At 46.8% G+C, this 18467-nt stretch overlaps 1 protein-coding gene and 1 long non-coding RNA gene across 2 annotated transcripts in view; one reads left to right on the top strand and one right to left on the bottom strand.

The window, feature by feature from the left end:
* The first annotated feature begins 6557 nt into the window (after window positions 1-6557).
* SMPD3 (sphingomyelin phosphodiesterase 3) overlaps window positions 6558-18467 on the top strand; it is an 83827-nt gene continuing 71917 nt past the window's right edge. Inside the window, exon 1 of the mRNA XM_040253280.1 lies at window positions 6558-6681. The gene's annotated coding sequence lies outside the window, so the exon portion shown is untranslated. The remainder of the gene's footprint in view (window positions 6682-18467) is intronic.
* LOC120872757 lies at window positions 10409-17019 on the bottom strand. The gene is made up of 3 exons (XR_005723327.1): window positions 16793-17019; window positions 13480-13515; window positions 10409-10616 (listed from the first exon to the last, which is right to left on the bottom strand). It is a non-coding gene; the product is annotated as an uncharacterized LOC120872757 (long non-coding RNA).

The following is an 18467-nucleotide window of genomic DNA, read 5'->3' on the forward strand; positions in this document are numbered from 1 at the left end:
TAACACTGCTTTTTTCTTTAAGAAAAAAAAAAGAGAGAGAGAGAGATTATTCAAATTAATTAACTGATTTTGTCCTTTTTTTCTTCAGAAATTATGGAGGTAATTTTTAAAATTAACATTTAGATGCACATTTCATATTCTATACCAAGTCCCTTAATTGTAAACTAAGCTGCTGCTTGGGAAATCCTGAAGTTGGCTGCTTATTTGACTCCTCTTAAACATCTCATGTACAACTTCTACAGCATCACTCACAACCCATCATTACTGACAGGAGACCCTTGTGGGAAGTCTGTATGTGCTGGCAAGATGATCTGAAAGACTAATAAAATCCTTTTCAAGGATGCAGAAAGGAAAACGGCTACATTTCAAATTCATGGCATTTCAAAGGCATGAATTAAGCTCTAAACTCTACATTTAAAAAAAAAATCAACACAAGTTCTCTAATTTATGTTTTAAACTGAGAAAACAAATCGTTGCTAAGAAATGAAATTTGCAAAATTCTTAAACACATTTTCTAGTTGATATGCATGTACTTAAAACTACAAACTATACCAAAATATAAATGCAGGAATCACTAGCATTGAACTTGGTTGATATGATTGCATCATGAAATCTGGAATTGTTGTTTGGTTTGGTTAAATTTATTCCTAGATATTCTGTCTTTTAGATATATATAAAACTGATCATGTGTAGATGATGTTGAGATGATACTTCTGTGAAAACATATGATAGAGTTTATTCCTTCTCTTCCTACTTACCCCTCATGCTCTGGGTAAAAGGGCTCCTTCTTAGCTCTTCAACATCTTGATTACTATGATAATCATATCAGAGGGTTCTGCACCCTATCCCTTCTCCTTGCCCTCAATCTGTTAACTTCTCACACAACGTACAGTTTGGCACAGGGCTACAAGACTTCCTCTCTCCTTCAAAGCAGTCATATTCCTGGAAGACTTCCCAATGACCCATCCAACAAATGCGCTTCTCAAACCCATGACCTCCTCTGAAGAACTGTCTCCCTTGTCCTGCAGAGTCCAGCCCTGGATCAGCCTCACCAGTAGCTTTCTCCCCGTGTATCTCAGGGCTGATGGGATGCTGAAGAAAGCCCATGCTGCATAGATTAGTGCTCCCACGAATCCATGGCCTCCAGCCTCATCAGTTCCTCACCACTAGCCCGCAGTCTCTGTGGGCTGCTCCTAGCTTTCCCTCCTCTTCTCCATAGCAGCCATCTTGACTATTTTCTTCTTTTTTCAAGCTTCCCACCCCATCTCACTTCCTCACACTGAGCAGGGATTCTTGCCTCCCATCCCAAGAGAAGTAATAGCCATCAGGCGTGAATTCCCTCCATTTCCTGAACCCACCTCCCGACTACCTACCAACCAATTTTTGATCTACCTGCATCTCCAACTCCTCCTTGCCTTCTCCTGCCTGAGGCTCACTCTGAACCTCACCGCCCCAGCTCCATCCTGTTGCTGACCTCACTTCATTCTTCAATCCTTCTCTTTCCTCTATCTTCAACTATTCATATACCGGTTTTTCCCTACGAACATTTTTAAAGGTCCTAATCTCTCCCAACTTAAAACTGTCTCCCAACACTATTTCCTTTCTGGTTTTCTCTCTTCTCCCCTTCACAACTGCTAACAAGTTATCTACATCTATCTCCCACACACTCAGACTTCCACCCTGCTGCTCCATTGAACCTGGTCTCTCCAGGATTGCCAGTGACCTCTTTGTTGCTAAATTTGGTGTTCATTTGTTCAGACTTTGGCTTACTAGACTGTTCTACAGCATGTCAACTCACATCCTCCAGGTGGTTTCTGTGCACACTATTCTTTGGTTTTCCTCCTATTTCTCTGTTCTAACCTTTTCTTCTGGGCTCTTCTTCCTCTACTTGTCCCTTAAATGTTGGCATATCTCAAGGGATTTTTGTTTTCTCTTTCACCCTCTCTACAGAAGAGTTCGGAGAAGGTAATGGCAACCCACTCCAGTACACTTGCCTGGCAAATCTCATGGATGGAGGAGCCTGGTAGGCTGCATGGGGTCGCTAGGACACGACTGAGCGACTTCACTTTCACTTTTCACTTTCATGCATTGGAGAAGGAAATGGCAACTCACTCCAGTGTTCTTGCCTGGAGAATCCCAGGGATGGTGGAGCCTGGTGGGCTACCGTCTGGGGTTGCACAGAGTCAGACACGACTGAAGCGACTTAGCAGCAGCAGCAGCAACAGAAGAGTTACATTCATTTCCATGGCTTCAGCTATGATGTATAGTTAAGAGCCTGATAACTTAAGGTGCTTTCTCCAGATCACATCTCTCAAGGATAACAGGCTCTGTCTTTTTGGTTTGAATTAGGTTCAGGATAATAGTACCCCTGATCGCTTCTTCTTTGGCCTGAATTCATTACTCCCATATATCTTTTCCCAAGATAAGCTCCAAATCACCCAATGAACATATCACCTGATGTCCCACTCACCTCAGGCTTATCTCCTCCTCTTCCTGCCTAAGCCTGCTCTTTTACTATTTCATACCCCACAGGAAAGCACCACCATCCACTCACCTAGTTACCCAATGCAAATACCTGGACATAATCCTTGACTCACCACTCTCCTCCTCACCCTCAGCTCATCACTCACAAAGTCCTCTTCATATTTCTTTCTCCTTTTTTTTTTTTGGCCATGTTACGCAACTTGTGGAATCTTAGGTCCCCAAGCAGGGATTGAACCCAGGTCCCTGGTAGTGAAAGCATTGAGTCCTAACCACTGGACAGCCAAGGAATTCCTTGAATATTTACCTCCTTAATACAGCTCAGATACACCCCTTTTTTCATCTTCATGGACTCTGTGCTTGATAACTGCAACAGCTTCCAACCTACATCTAAGCCTCATTCTCTCCTGGTCATTCTCCATACAGGCCCTGAAAGTGCAAGTATTAGTCACTCAGTCCTGTCAGACTCTTTGCGACCCCATGGACTGTAGCCTATCAGGCTCCTCTGTCCATGGAATTCTCCAGGCAAGAATACTGGAGTGGGTAGCCATTCCCTTCTCCAGGGGATCTTCCCAATCCAGGGGATGGAACCCAGGTCTCCTGCACTGCAGGCAGATTCTTTACTGTCTGAGACACCAGAGAAGCCCCCACACAGGCCCTAGATCTTTTCAAAATGTACATCTTCTTAAAAATCTTCATTATTGTTAAAATGAAGTTATATTTCTGATATACTAGGCTCTTCAGGAGCCCGCCCTGATTAATCACTCCAGCTCCATGTCTGAGATTCAGCAGCCTAGTTAATCCCCTCATTATTGAATTAGAAGACATATGGAACTTCACCAAGAACTTTTGTCTAACAAGGTAGGAGGATAGCTCAGGGTTCCCCTGGAATCCTTTGCAACTCCAGTTTATAAGCATCTAGAATTTTTCCTACAATTCTCTGCTCTAAAACCACCCCTCCTCCCTTAAAAAAGACAAAACAAGGGACTTCCCTGGCGGTCCAGTGGCTAGGACTCTGTGCTCCTGATGCAGGGGGCCTGGGTTTGATCCCTGGTCAGGGAACTGGATCCCACATGCTGCAACTAAGAGTTTGCAGACCATAACTAAAGATCCTGCATGCTGCAAATAATACACAGTGCAGCAAACAAAAAACAAAACAAATATGTGGAGCGCATGTCTGAGCAAAATCATACAATAATAGGAGAGGGAATGGGGATTTGAACTCAGATTACCCAGAACATTACCTTCTGTCTATTTATTCATAGTCAAACCAACTTCTGATTAATTCAAGATGAAGACTGTGGAAACAGACAAACATTCATTCAGTGCTTAATATTTATGAAGTGTTTTACATAAGGCATTTCATTTCTCCCTTTCAACACTGTCAAATAAGCAAACTGTAGATGTTAGAAGGTGGTTTTACAAGGTCACACAGCTAGTAAATGGGTTTGAATGCCCCACTTCCACCTTATTAGCTGCTCCCTACCACTAATAAACAGCATTTTACAACCGAAGAAACAGGTCCAGCCTGGGATCATATACACCTAGTCAGAGGCAAAGTCAGAATTAGAATCTGTATTTCCCAACTCAGCTTGGGTGAACAGATGCTATTTTAGTCCATGCTTTCTGGGAGAATCGTGGAACCCTGACTTTTACCCTGCAGATAACAATTTCCTGAAAACTAGCACTACTCCTGAAAAGCTAAGCTGACCTCTAGAGTTTCAACTGTTGCTCCAGGAGGTCTTCTTGGGCAGCCTCCTGCTGATACTCTGCTGCTGCTGGGCTGATGCCCACCCTGTGGGGTAGTCCTCCCCTCTTCCCACTTTTCCAACAACCTCTGCTCTTGCTGCATCCACAGAACTAGGCACTCTGTGTCAGCACAAATCCCATTTTCCCCTGCCTCCTACACTTTCCTCATCCTCAGTAATAAGACACTCAACTGTCCATTTAGTTCCAAAGGCCTTTCCTCATGGTTTAACCAGAATCAAAGCCTCTCTGCCATGCCCCATAGAAATCCTGTTAGTTCTCTAACTGCAATCTATTTGACTCCTTCTCCCATTCTAGCCTTCCCTCTTTGCATGTCATCAACACAAGGACTGCGGGGTTGCTTTCTCGGGCTCTGTCCTTTTGGTTTGAATCAGAATCAGATTCAGATGAGCCTCCTTGTTACTTCTTTGGCCAAAAATTAACTATTCCTTTTTATTGAAGCATTTTTCCAAGAATGCTTTAACTAAAATATATCCAAAATGCCTGGACATAGTGATGTATGAAGTACGTGTGGGATTAATTGGACCATCCGGCCAATACCAGCATTCCAAATGGGGGAAAAAATCAGAAAAGATGTTACCTAGCAAGGTGGGATAGCACACCAGGGCCCTATGATGCTGAGAAGAGGGCTGAAAGAAGGGCAGGGATCTCAGACTGTCTTTACTTCATTACTGACAGGAGCAGGAGCTCTTTCCCAGAAAGGGAGTGGGAGGCAGAATGTTTAGGCACAGAAAGAAGAAGGGCCAACAGCTAGAAATAGAGGAACACGAAGAACTGATGACATTTAGGGGAGAATTCACAGGACTTCTAAAGAATAATAAGCATAAATCTATCACTCCCTGTGTCACAGGACTGAAAACGTCAAAGACCTTCTAAGCACTGAGGCAAAATTTCAATCCATTGTGTAAATAACATAAACATTTCTTCAAAGGGGTGGCATCTCTCTAGTTGAACAGTTTCAGCAGTGGGAAATGTCTAATCTTAAGAGATTAAAATCATGGAAGTGGAAGGCAAATTCAATTACACTACATTCAGTTTCAATTCTACAAGTATCTACTGAGTACGTACTATGTGCCAGACACTATAGGCACTGGACTCTAAGTGTGAATAAAAGACACGGTTCCTGCTCTGTGGATCTTATCTGTGGAAGACAGATATTCAGACAAGTAGAATGAGGGAAGTAGAGAGTGCAGCTCAAACACAAGGTGAGGTACGTCATAAGTAGCCAGGCATCTGGGAAGGCTTCACTAAGGAGGCAGCGTCTAGGCTGGGGCTTGAAGAGCGTGAGGAGTTGGCTGAGCCCAAGGTGGAGGGACCCACGGGAGAGAACGGGTGCTTAAGGCGTCCCAGCTTCCAGAGAAGTTCAGAGCGTGGCAAGAAAGTGGAGTCTAGATCTCGAGGGGCCTTTAGATTGATACTGAGGAATGTGGTTTAATTCCAGAGGCAATGGGAAGCCTGGTGGACGTTTTTAAAAAAGCAGAAGCGCCCTCTCTCTACGCTGTGAAAGATGTTGCGGTACGGGGAGGAAGGGCGTGAAGGAGGCCAGAAGCCAGGATGGGAAGGCCTTGATGGCCCAAGGAAAATGACCAAAAGTAACGCGCCTCTCTATGACAAGACAGAGCCAAAAACAAAGGGATAGAGTTCAGAACGCGCCCCTTCCGTTCTCAAGCCGAAAGTCTCCGTCCTCTCTCACCGTTGCTGGGCAAAACGGAGGCTCGCTCTCGGTTTGCCCTAACACCGTGGGGTGTGGGCGGGGAGACGACTCCACGCCCTTCTTCCCAGATAAGAAAAATGAGGCCCACAGTCCTGGTGTGGGGACCAAGGCGAAGAAAGAATGCAAACGGCCTCCCAAGAGGCTGCCCAAAGTCACGCACTATCCGTCGAGGGTCCCGTGGCCTGCCCCATTTCTCCATCAGCCATTCCCAACTGGCCGCCTTTGCTATAGAAACAGTCTTCCCGCCCTCCTCAGCGCCTCGGTTTCGTCAATGCACCCTGGGAAATGCAGTCTATCTCTCGTTACCTGTCCGATGCATGAGCCCACTCTGCGTCCCTAAAGGACTATAAGTTCCAGAAGGCTATGCAAAAATTCTGGCGGTCTCTCGGGGATGCGGTCTTGTAGGAGAGACAGAGGAACCCCGCGGGCGGGGCCGAAGGGAGTGGGGATGGCACCCCCCCAATGGGCGGCCTCCTGGGCGGAGCCCAGGCCGCCATTGGCTACGGCGGCACGGAGGAGGCGGAGACAGCGGAATGAGGCGCGGAGCTGTTCGCAGCTCCAGGTGCTGAGTCCGAGGGAGGCTCTGGACCGGAGAGCCGCGGTCGCAGCCGTCACCGCCGCTGCCGCCGCGAGAGCCATAGCCTGGAAGCTGAAGCCGTGAGGAGCCCAGAGGAGCTGGGTGCGCTGCCGGGCGGCGATACCCCTCCCGCCACTCTGAGGTCGGTGCTGCTGGATTCGCTTTTGTTTTATTGGGGAAGGAAGGAACCGAGGCGTGAGGGGACCTAAGAGTTGATGGGACCAGTCCTCGCCGCCCCCAAGACCATCTGTCCCGGAGAGCTGCTGACCGGCTCCTCATGAGTCTCCCTGTGGCCCCGTGCCTGGGACCGGAGCAGCTTTGGTTAGTTTTTGTCTTATGGTGAAGGAGGTTCTTGAGCGTGAGGGGCGAGGAGAGGACTGGGGACCTGCACCACGGTCTCTCCTGAGAGAGCGTTGAGAGACCCAAGACTCTCTCAGCCTGTGCCTGAAGTCGAGGCTGCTTGGATTATTGAGGATGGTAGGGAGTGTTCCGGGACGAAAGATTCGGAGGCAGGAGGACCCTTCCCCACAATACCTCGGCTGCTTGACGTTACAAAGAGGGTCTGGATGTGATGGATAAAACTGCGGTGCTCCACCTCCTCTGCTCAGACCCTCCTGAGGAAGGGCTGTTTGAGGATGTCAGAAAGACCCCTCCTCGCACCCACCCCTCCCCTGAAGCCTAGGGTTTTTGTGAAAGAGGGGTGGGCGGGAACAGGATGAAGATGGAGACAGAAGACTCTTCCCCCTCCCAGTTGGACCCACCTAGATTATTGCGGGGGGGTGGGAGGGGTAGGGGGGAGTGCGATGTGAAGAGAAAAGGCTGAGAGACCCCTCCCCACCCTGTTAGGAGTCACTGGGACAGGAACGCACTGACGGATTCTCCGGGTCCTCTGCGATCTAGGCCCCGTGTCTAAGGTCGGAGTGGCCTGGGGGTGGGGTGTGTGGTGGGGAAAAGTAAGAGGGACCGAGGAACCCCCTCCCGACCTCTCCCCTCCCGGGCTTTATCCTCTTGTCGCTCTCTAACTGGATTCAGGCCAGGGGCCCTAAGTTGAGACGACCCTCCCCGCCCCGCCCCGCCTTCGGGCTCCTGAACCGCAGCGGGTAGTCAGACCTGGATGGGCACGTGCTGGGCGGGATGGGGCTGGTCCTCTCTCAAGCGCATTAGAGCTCCAGGCAGACGCTTCCCCGCCCCCCACCCCCGCACCCGCCCCGTCCCCATAGACCCTCGGGCTGTTCCGCTCGGCGAGGGGCGCGCCTCAGATCCGACTGCCGAGACCTGTGTCCCAGGCATGCGCTCGGCCCCCGAATCCACGCGCGAGAGGACAAAGCCGCGGTCGCCGCACTGGCGGGCCTGCGCCACTGGCTGGGCGGGGGGCGCGGCCAGGAAAGGGGTGGGGGGACTTCGGGCGCGGCGCAGGGAGCTTCTGCGGAAACGTGCGAGAAAGCAGGCGGGAGACAAAGCGCGCTCGCTCCTTGCCGCGGGCCCGCGCGAGCCGGGATGGAAAATCCCGAGGGAGGAGGAGGCTGCGCCGGGCAAGGCACTATACCCCGCACCCTTCTTCCCCGCACACCACCACCCTCTCTGGTCCGGCACCCAGAATGCCGTGTGTGCGACGGTAGCAAGGGTCCCTTCTGTGGAGCGTTCAAGACCTGTGACCACGAGGACCTGGACAATTAAGGGGCTCCTCCTCGTGAGGAGGGACCCGGGGTTCAGGATGCATGAGTGGGCCAGGGGTCGGTAGGGGCACCCTGACCGGACCCCCTAACCCCACTCCATCAGCCGGTGTTGGGTCAAATTTGGTTCCAGGATTCGAATGTGTGTGTATGTTTCACAGTGTGTTTGCAAGGGTGATGGTGTGGATCCGAGTGTGAGTGTGAATGTGCATGCCTGGGTGAGGTGCCAATGTGTGCTCCAGTGTTCGTGTGTGTGTCATGGTGAGCTTGTGCATCTAGCTGGTTGTGTGTGAAAAGAATCAACTACTACTGGCCTTGGATGGTGGGGGTGGGGGCAGGGTAGTCATCCCTTCAACTCTCAGGCCACAGTAATGACCTAGGGTCCCAGTGCATGCCCTCAAGTTGGAGGTAGCTTGAGAGCATGTGCATGTGGTGTGGCCCAGAAAGTGGGGCCTCACAAGAATGTGGAGCTCTTGTCAGCCCTTCTGGTGCTTTGGGTCTAACCCTGATATCCTCACCAGCGCCCTCCCCTTCCCATCCCTCAGAAACCTTATCCTGCTGTAATGGGCTGCCCTGAGGACCAGAACTCTGCTCCCCACCATCCTGGGCTGACAAGTGGAGCTTGGAGAGCTCATCAGCAGAATCCTTTATGGGGCGGGTGCAAGATTGTGTGGCAAGACAATTTTTGTCACTTTGGCCTCTATCTGCAAGGGCCATGAGACCGGAGTTGCTGGTCAGTTGACAGGTGGGCTCTCAGTAATACCAAACACTTATGGTGAAGGCACGACCATGACAGAGATATCACTGTGGGTAGATAACCTACAGGATGAGGATAGTCCTCCCAAACCTGCCCACTCCCACCAAGTGACCTCAGTTATAGAGGACTTTGACAGCAAAGGTGCTGTCACCAGAGACTCTTGTCCCGTATGAGGGGTAGACAGTGGCCAATGGAACTACAGGAAGAACAGTTATGACAGAGCCGCCATACCTGGCGTCTCCACAAGTGTCCACAGCGACCTCTGCTGGGCAGAAGTGTAACCAAGCTGAAATTTGGCAACGAACACTCCCTCGCATTGTGAAAGCTCAGGTGGGTGTGGGCATTGTTAGGTAAAAACCATTTGGGGGCTACTTGTCTGCTTTTGGAGTCCTGAGTTGAAGTTCTTGTCTGCAGTTCCTTCAAGCAATGAAACAGCCACTATCCTCCCCCATATAGAAATATTTAAAGAGAGCCTAAAGACCTTTGTTCAAGGTTTCATCCAACTGAGGGTGGACATTAAATCTGTTTAAGAGAAAAATGCATGAAAAGCATTCATCAAGCTCAGGGAGGTTTAAGCATATTTCCTGTCTTTTCCTCTCTTTCTTCAATTCCTTTCTCCTTTTTCTTCCTATTCTACTTCTATCCTCCCCTCTTCCTCATTATTAATCAAAAGCATATTTTTCAAACATATACTCTCTTTTTCTCATCAACAATATGGCCTAGAAAGTATCAGACTCAGGTATTAGGGTGCTATTTTTAAATGCAAAGAACTAGTAAACACTGGCTCCTCCAGGCCTAATGGTGGGAATAGGGGGGATGGATGGGATATGCTCAGTCTTAAATGCCCACCTGCTGACACACATCTCCTCTCCTGGAGTTGCTCTAATGTGATTTCAGGCAGCCACAAACTCTTCAGTGCTCCTTAAAGTAAAAGAGATATTTAAATACCTGTTATTGTTATTACTTTGGCATCCGTGTGATTTGCATTGAACTACATGACTCAGTATCATAAAGTAAAAATAGGACTTAATCTCTTCCTTGCCTGTTCAGAAGGTGACTGCATATGTGTGTTGTGTTCTGCACTGGAGAGTAAAAAGATAAATTATCTCATAAATTGAACTACCTGCTTATCCTGATTAGAGATTGTCACTTAACATCACATACAGGCAATGACATTATGTTTTTTTTTAATTCATACATGGGTCTCTGTCTTATAAAGCCTTTCTTCATGCTCATACATTATTACTTTCACTCAAGGTTAATCAAGAAGGTTTAATCCTTGTACTGAAGCCAAACAAAGTAAATATCAGCGGATACAGGAAGATGTGGGTGGTATTTCTGTTCTTCTTGGGCTCAAAAAAGAAAAAAAAATCCTTGGAGTTCTTAGGAGAGAAGGAAAGGCCCTGATGATTTGATAACTCTTATGGATAGGGTTTCTGAGGAGGGCTGGTTGTGTTGAAGAATCTGAACATGCAGTCACTGGTACACTTTCTGGGAGTGAGACTGAGGTCCTTGGGATCCCTAAATCCCCACACTAATGCAGCCCTTCTGGGAAAATCCCCCAAGTCCTTCATGCTCCCTTAGGGCGCTCAGCAGTCCCTAAGGAGTGGAGCTGTCCAAGGTTCTGGAGCACTGGCCTCAGCCCGCCTAGAGAAAAAGCAGTTTTAGGGCATGGAGTAGGAGCAAACTCTGAGGACCAAGGCCTCTGTGAGGATTTCCCCACAGCTGGTCACAGAATGGAACAAGAGAAACATAGCTGTAGATGACCTACTGCCTCACTTTGAATGGACCCAGCAGCAGTCCCTATTTAAAGAATTGCAAGCTAATAATAAGAGGAAACATTTCTGAGTCAGGCTCTTCACATGTAAGAATGTATTTAATTCTCAGAGTCCTATGAGGTGGGAGGTGTTGTTATTCCCACTTTCAAGATGAGCAAAGGAAGCTTCGAGAAGAAAGAGGTTTGCCCATGGTTATATAGATCAGAAGGAGCAACATTTATGTTCCCATCTGGATATCTTAAAACTCCAGAGACTCCTCTTTACCACTAGTTTTTTGCCTATTGCTACTGTAGAAGAAATATTGAAGTATTGTCATGTCCTTTCAGATATTCTAACCAAATTTTACAGGAATTAAATTGGGCCCCAACTAAGATTCAGACATAAATCACAGAGAGTCCTTTCAAACTGAGCAAGCCTATTGTCACATACGTATTACATTTTATCCTGACAAAGGGCTCCTAACCTGAACTTGATTACCAAAGAAGGAGAAAGGTATATGACCCTCATGGCCAGTGGTGCTGGGTTTTCTTTCCAGCATGGAACTGTTTCACAGGAAGCCAAGCATGCAAGAAGAGAGAGAGAACCATGAGGATGCTGTTATTATTCAACAGAGTTCATATAGAGCTAAAGAAGTAGGGCTTATCTTTATCTGCTAGCATCCTGTTCCAGTGCCAAGAACACCTGGATATTGTTAAGAGGCTTCTTCCACCCATTCCCACTCTCAGATTTTTCACAGCAAACTTTCTAACACAAAAATAAATTTTTCACTGTTTTGAGCCTCACCTAATCTCAGGGAAACATCACATTTCTGCCCTCATGTCATCACAACCAATGTTCCACTTCCATATGTGGCTACAGGAGTCCTGAAGGTGGGCAGGTTTGGGGCTTGACAGGGTTCAAGCCACATATCCTCCAGGTGGCAATGCCAATTGCCCTGGTCTTCCAAAACACACACAGGAGGCCTGTGCCTGAGGACTGCCCGTGCAGTTGCTGCAGGTTTGGGTGTCTAAAGAGAGGAGAGAGAAACAGGCTTGTGCTTTTTCTCCTCTCCCTAGAGCTCAGTGTGCACAACACCCAGGCAGGGGGCCTGGCCTTTTAAGAAACTGTTTCATGTTATGCTAGGTCTCCAAGCCATTTTGAGCAACTCCTTCCCCTTCTAGGTTGGGATTTTGCAGGGCTCTGACGTCGAGCAAAAGCTGCTATTGCTTCCCCCCAGGGCACTTGGAGGCCAAGGACTGGCTCCCCATCTGGGTCTGCTCTGACTCATATGACTGTAGACAGATTTGATTGTTTTCTTATTTAGAGTCATTAATTAACTCTCCTCAGCATCAGAACAGCATGTAATAAGAGGGAGACCATTTGCGGGGGTCTCTAGGCAGCCATGCCTATAGCTGAGCACCATCTCCTTGGCTAACAGGATCAGGAAATGGTTTCTAATCCTGGCTATTACCCTTCAGAAAGCTTAGACTGTCAGGATTTTAGGCTAATATGAGAAAGGAAATAAGAGTATAATTAATTGCTAAGGCTGCTATAGTTACTCCAGCAAAAACTGAGAGGCCCAGGGGTCCCTCAGAGAACTGGATTTTCCTTCATTCAACAAGCCTTTCTTGTGCCTACAGCATGCCAGGCACAGAGCTGGGCACAGGAATCACATTTCTCCAGCTTGGGATAAGCCCTGTCACACAAAAATTGTGCCTGGAAAGAGGAAACGGCTGCAGAAACCCTGGAAAGGGTGTGTGCAGTAAGCAGAAAGAGATTTTTAGAAATGGAAAGAAACAGTAATCACAAACCATCATCTTTTTCTTTTCTTGGCCACACACGCATGGCATGTGGAATCTTAGTTCTCCGACCAAGGATTGAACCTGCATGCCCTGCATTGGGAGCATGAAATCTTAACCACTGGACTGCCAGGGAAATCCCCATCACCTCTCTTTTAACATGAGGAAAGAGGCTGAGGGAAGTTGAGGGTTGCCACTGGCCACAGCCCCAGTTAGTTGTGAGAACTGAAACCTAGATTTTAGAACTCCTGAGGTATGTTCCCTGGGTTGGGAAGATCCCCTGAGGAAGGGAAAGGCTACTCACTCCAGTATTCTGACCTGGAGAATTCCATGGACTGTATAGTCCATGGGGTCCCAGAGTCAGACACGACTGAGCAACTTTCACTTTCTTTCAAGGTATGGTCTTTCTGCTGTCCTAAACAGCTGCTATGTTTTATTACATTATCCAAAGGGCACATTTCCATTAAGGTAGCCTTTTATGGTCCAATCATAATGCAAAATCTAAATTTAAAGTTGAAATAAAAACAAATAGATGAGATAGGAAAAGGAGAATGCCTATTTATATCTGTGTTGTCCAGTATAATAGCCATATGTGGACTGAGCACTTGAGCTATGGCCAGTCTGAACTGAGACTGGTCTGAATTGAGACTAATGCTTTAAGTATAAAATATACACCAGATTTTTAAAAGCTAGTATGAAAAATATAAAATAGCTCAATAATGTTTTGGATAAAATATAGTAACATTTTGGATACATTCAGTTAAATAAATGATATTAAAATTAATTTCATTTGTTTCTTTTTACTTAGCTACTGTTATCAACAGAAGGGGTTCATAGAATCTTACAAGACAGAGGCAGGAGAAAGAGAAACAATTTTCAGATAAATCAAGCAAAAGATTTACTACTAGTTAAAACATGATTGAAAACATTTGCAAGTATAAGCTCATGAATTACCTTGATGTGGGCCCCATTTTCTTGCCAATAAGAATACTAGGGGAGAAAGAGAAAGACAAATACTGTATATTTTTAATGCATATATATGGAATCTAGAAACATGGTACCAGTGTTCCTACGAAGGGGCAGCAAAGGAGACTCAGACATAAAGAATAGACCTTTAAACTCATTGGGAGGAGAGGGTGGGATGATTTGAGAAAATAGCATTGAAATATACACATTACCATACATAAAACAGATAGCCAGTGGGAGTTTGATGCTGACACAAGGCACCCAAGGTCAGTGCTCTGTGACAACCTGAAGGGATGGGGTGACAAGCAAGGCGGGAGGGGGGTTAAGGAGAGAGGGGACACATGTATGCCTATGGCCAATTCATGTTGATGTATGGCAAAAACCATCACAATATTGTAAAGTAATTATCCTCCATTCAAATAAATATTTTAAAAAGAATACTGGGGAAATATTTCAAGCCATTTACATAAGCATATGATGAATAGACAAATCAGCTAACTGAATTATGCACAGGGCTTGACTTCGGCTAATGAGTTGAGGAAGAGGATGATTAGAGGGTACGTATAACAGATGACCGAAGAGCTCTAAGTCTCTTGGACTCCAAGATTCCTCAGGGGAAATGAGAGCCTTGTGCTTTAGGAGAAAGATGCTGGACAGGAGTCAGACATATGTGAGGTCAAAGCTGCTCTGCCACCCATTGGCCTTGATCAAGACACAGAGTTTTAAGCACTCAAAAAATGACAGCTATGCCTAACTGGGATTTCAGGTGTTCTATAACAGAAAAGTTTCTATTCAGAACCTGCACGGTTTTCTCGATAACGCTACTGCTTCACTCCTCATCTTTGCCTGGTCCCTATGGAAGCTAAAAGGACAGTTTCATTTGATTGTGTCTACACCAAAACATTGGGTCTCAATAATGTGGGGCACACCTCCCCATCTTTCATGTTCTCATTTGTCCAGTTAACTCAGGTGAGGTTCTTTCTCTGGGATGGTGAGGCAAGCAGCAAAATGGTATCATTTTGTATCATTTAAGTATCATTCTGTGATACTTAAAGTTCTAACATTCTGATATTGGTATATAGAGCACTTTACATGCAGTTTTACTTTGAAAATAAAGGGATGTAAATCCAGAAACCATAGCTCCAGGAGAATGTGGCCGTGGTCTCTTTACTGCACTGCTCTGAGCGAGTATATCATTGCTATCGTTTACCATCTCTTTTCCAAACGTTTGCTTTCCAGATCAAAGAAATACATGTTAAGCTCAGTGAAGACTTATGTTAACAGACCGCGTTGGAACCAAACTCCTTCCTATAGACTAGTCCCACGGGAAGTGCAGGAATTCCTGGAGGTGTTTTAGAAGGAGAGAGACACAGTCAGAAATCCTGGATCAGTGTGGTGGGCAGGCTGATGTGGAGAAGAGCCTGGAGGTGGGCTCACCCTGGTTCTGTTGAGAGACCCCTGACTACCATGGACTTAAGTACCAGGGCTAGGTTCTTCAGGGATAGAGTCTGGTCTTGAAATGTATTTTCCCCATCCATTCACTTTTTTGTCCACTCAACAGATACTGAATGATACATAGCTGGGGTGAGGAGATTTGAGAAACCTTGCTTTGGAGGAATCCAGGGTCTGGCTCGGGATAGAAGGAAGGCCCACATGAAGGGTAAACTGAGGAATAAGGGCTGACCTAGCCATAGGAGGCCTATTGAGGTGGGTTGGCTATGGCAGTGCCAAAGCTGTGGATCTCAACCAGACAGGCCTGACTCTGCATCTCAGCTCCATGATCAAATATGTGATCTTGGGCAAGTGCTTTAACCTTTCTGAGCTTCATTTTCATCATCTGGGGCAATGAAATCTACTTTTCCTGGGCTGTTACAACCTTACATGGCAACAAATAAAGAAAATTCTTAGGATAATGCTAACTCTCCTTTACTGAGTGGTTACAGTGCATCAGGCATTGTGCTCAGCCCTTTAGATGTAGAAAAGAGCTCCTGTTATTATAGCTGAGGAAAGCAATGCCCAGGAACTTCCAGTAACTTGCCCAAGGTCACACAAGCAGTAAGAAGTGGGCAACCTGACTGCGGCGCCTCCCCTTAACCAGTGTGATTACTACCTCCCTGGCTCAAGGTCAGCAGAAACACAATAAGTTCTTTTGAAGGAGGGCAGGGTGTTTTGTGGGTCAGCTTGAGGCGAGGTCTTCTGCTTGGTCTTCAAGGGTGGGGACAACATGGAGAAGCTCTGAAGGGTAAGTAGGGTGGGGAGGGCAGGCAGGGAAAAGCTGTGACCAAAGAAACAGGGCTGGGGATGCTGGTGGTGTATTCTGGAGGCCCTGAAATGGAGAAGAGAGTTTCAGTAGGAAATGGATGTTTGGAAATAAGGGTTCAGAAGATCTATGGCTAACAAGTGTTGGCCAAAAAGAAGTTCATAGACAAAGAAAGGGTTGTAAAATCTGAAACTACCAATTTGGGGCATCTCACTGAAATGGGGCATTTTGTTGCAGTATGGAAGGCGCTCATCAAGCATGCCCAAAGCCAGAGCTTGTGGCGGGTGTGGCCAGATAGCACTTCATCCAGCATTCCTACCAGTGCTCTTTGCTTTTTAAAGAACGTGCATGGACTTGTCTCTCATTCAGTCTTCACAAAAGCTCTAGGCAGGAGAAGGATGGGAGGTCTGCTACAAGGGTCACTGCCTATGTCAACTGACAGGCAGTGTGAGCTGCCAGGAAGCATATATTCCAAGCAGAGTGCCCAAGTCCAGGCATAAAGCTAAGGAGGGCTTTTTCTGTGAAGGAGGAGGCAGAAGGTTCACCCCCTGGGCTGAGACCTTTTCTCTGTGCTCCAGGAGGCAGGCGGTATTATCTTTTGGTTCATGATTCTCCAGTGACAGCCCTGAAGGGCTGTCTCCCAGAGTGGCTGCTGTAAGAGCCTGCGTTGGGGTCACTGTGAACCCCACAGCCCATTCGGGATGCAGCACCTGTCAATCAGTAACCCCTCCCATGCAAAGAGTTTGTTTCACAAAAAGGGATTTTTTGGGGAGACTTGCCATCTTGAAATTGTTCAGCTTATTCTCTGCAAACTGCAGGGACTAGACACCAGACCTATTCTCCTTAGTCAGATGAGAAGGTAAATCTATCTTTTCTAATGGCTGCAGTCACTTCTGACCACCAGATTTCTCTCCATGGCTACGCTTCTAATAACAATGGAAAACAAAGGCAGGAAGGGAGAGGGACATGGATGCGGCACTTCTTGCAAGAGGCACCTGCGGTTCTGTGAAGGGTGAGAGGCAGTGGGGAGGTAATACTCACAGCTATGCAAGAGTCCCTTGATGAGTGGAGGGGGAGTTTTGATGTGCAAGATGATAGAAGATGAAAGAGATCATGGTGCTGCACTGCGTTTCCTCTGGAAAGTCATGCGAGTTCCAGATGCCCTCCACGCTTCTGGAAGGATAAATCCACAGTTTGGCAAGGCCATGCAGATTTTGACAGGTTGTCCAGGGAGAAGTCCCTAGCGATTACAAACATAACGCTAATAAGAAATGACAAACACGTGGTAACGGAATGTTAAGGGCTCATCTGGTCACTGACCCCAGTAATGATTAATGTGTGTCCACACACACTGAGAGTGACAGAGTGGAATGGTGACTTCTGAAGAATAACATCAAATTGAGAAGTCAGAATAATAATAAAGCCATGGATGTTTGGAATGGCTGGGTATCAGAAAGTAGAGCTGTAGTTTCTTCAGAGCAGCTTACCAGCCAGGTCTCTTTTACCTGATCATTCTGAGCCCCAAGCTCTGACATGCCAATTCTTAGACATTCCCAGCACAGCCCCTGCACCTACTCTGTGTTAAGCCCTGCACTAAGCATTGGCGAGATGGAAGTGAATGAGACACAGTCCCTGTCCTTAGGGGATTAACTGAATCTAAAGCAGAACATGGAGTACAGAGTAGGAAATGTGAAAATGAACACGGCTACTTTGTGTTGTTTACTTATGAGTGCTGCCTCACCTGTAGCCCAGCCGCTGAGCCAAAGAGGTATCTTAGAAATATTGCTAACCAAATCGAAGCAGCTGGGATTCCAACTATGGACTCTAGGGTAGCAGAGTGAGGGCAAAGAAGGCATAGGCTGGTGTATTTCAGAAACCTGTTGCATACATTCAGCAAAAATGTTTTTTTCTTTACACGTCTCCTTTGAAAGACCCATTCTTGAGACCCTTTGCCTGCAATTAGAGCATGCTGCCACAAGGAGCTCCATGAAGCAGTGTGGCCCAAGCAGCTATGCTCCTCACAGGCACAGTCAGTTTAGCAGAGTTTTTCAGTTATTCACCTTCAGAAGAACATAATTTTAAATTAATTGATCATAGAAAGATTGGATATTTAATAGAGCCAAGAAGTGGTTATCTGTTTATAGTGAGTAGACAGTGATTTCATCAACATTCATTTAACAAAATTCATGTGTGCCTACTGTATATAAAAAACAGCGAAAAGTACTTTAGGTACTCATTCCTGTCAGGAGGACAAACACACAGATAATTCCCGTGCAGCTAGATAAATGGTATGATGGAGGGATGAGCAGAGAGCACTGGAACGACTATTACTGACAGCGGGAATCATACACACACACAGACAGACACACACACACACACACACACACGTTGGGTCTGGACATTAACACCTAAGTCAGAGGGTTTACACCAATTCATATGAAGAAGAAAAGCAAATGTGTCAAAATATTTTGAAATACTGTGAAGAACTGGAATCAGCCTGTTGAGTGACCTTGGATATGTCGTCTACATCTCTGGACCTGTTTCTTCATCTGGTGCTCCAAGAGCTGGACAGTAGCCATTGTGACCATGTGGGTCTTGAGCAGCAGGGAGATTAGAATGATGACCTTGACTCCAGTGGCCAGGCGTGGCTTTGTCCCTCCTTGGCACCTGCTTGTCTAGACCCTGATGATGCTACCTCTTGATTCTGGCTTAATGT

The sequence above is a fragment of the Oryx dammah genome, unplaced genomic scaffold (genome assembly GCF_014754425.2).
Source record: "Oryx dammah isolate SB20612 unplaced genomic scaffold, SCBI_Odam_1.1 HiC_scaffold_13, whole genome shotgun sequence".
Taxonomy (NCBI): Eukaryota; Metazoa; Chordata; class Mammalia; order Artiodactyla; family Bovidae; genus Oryx; species Oryx dammah.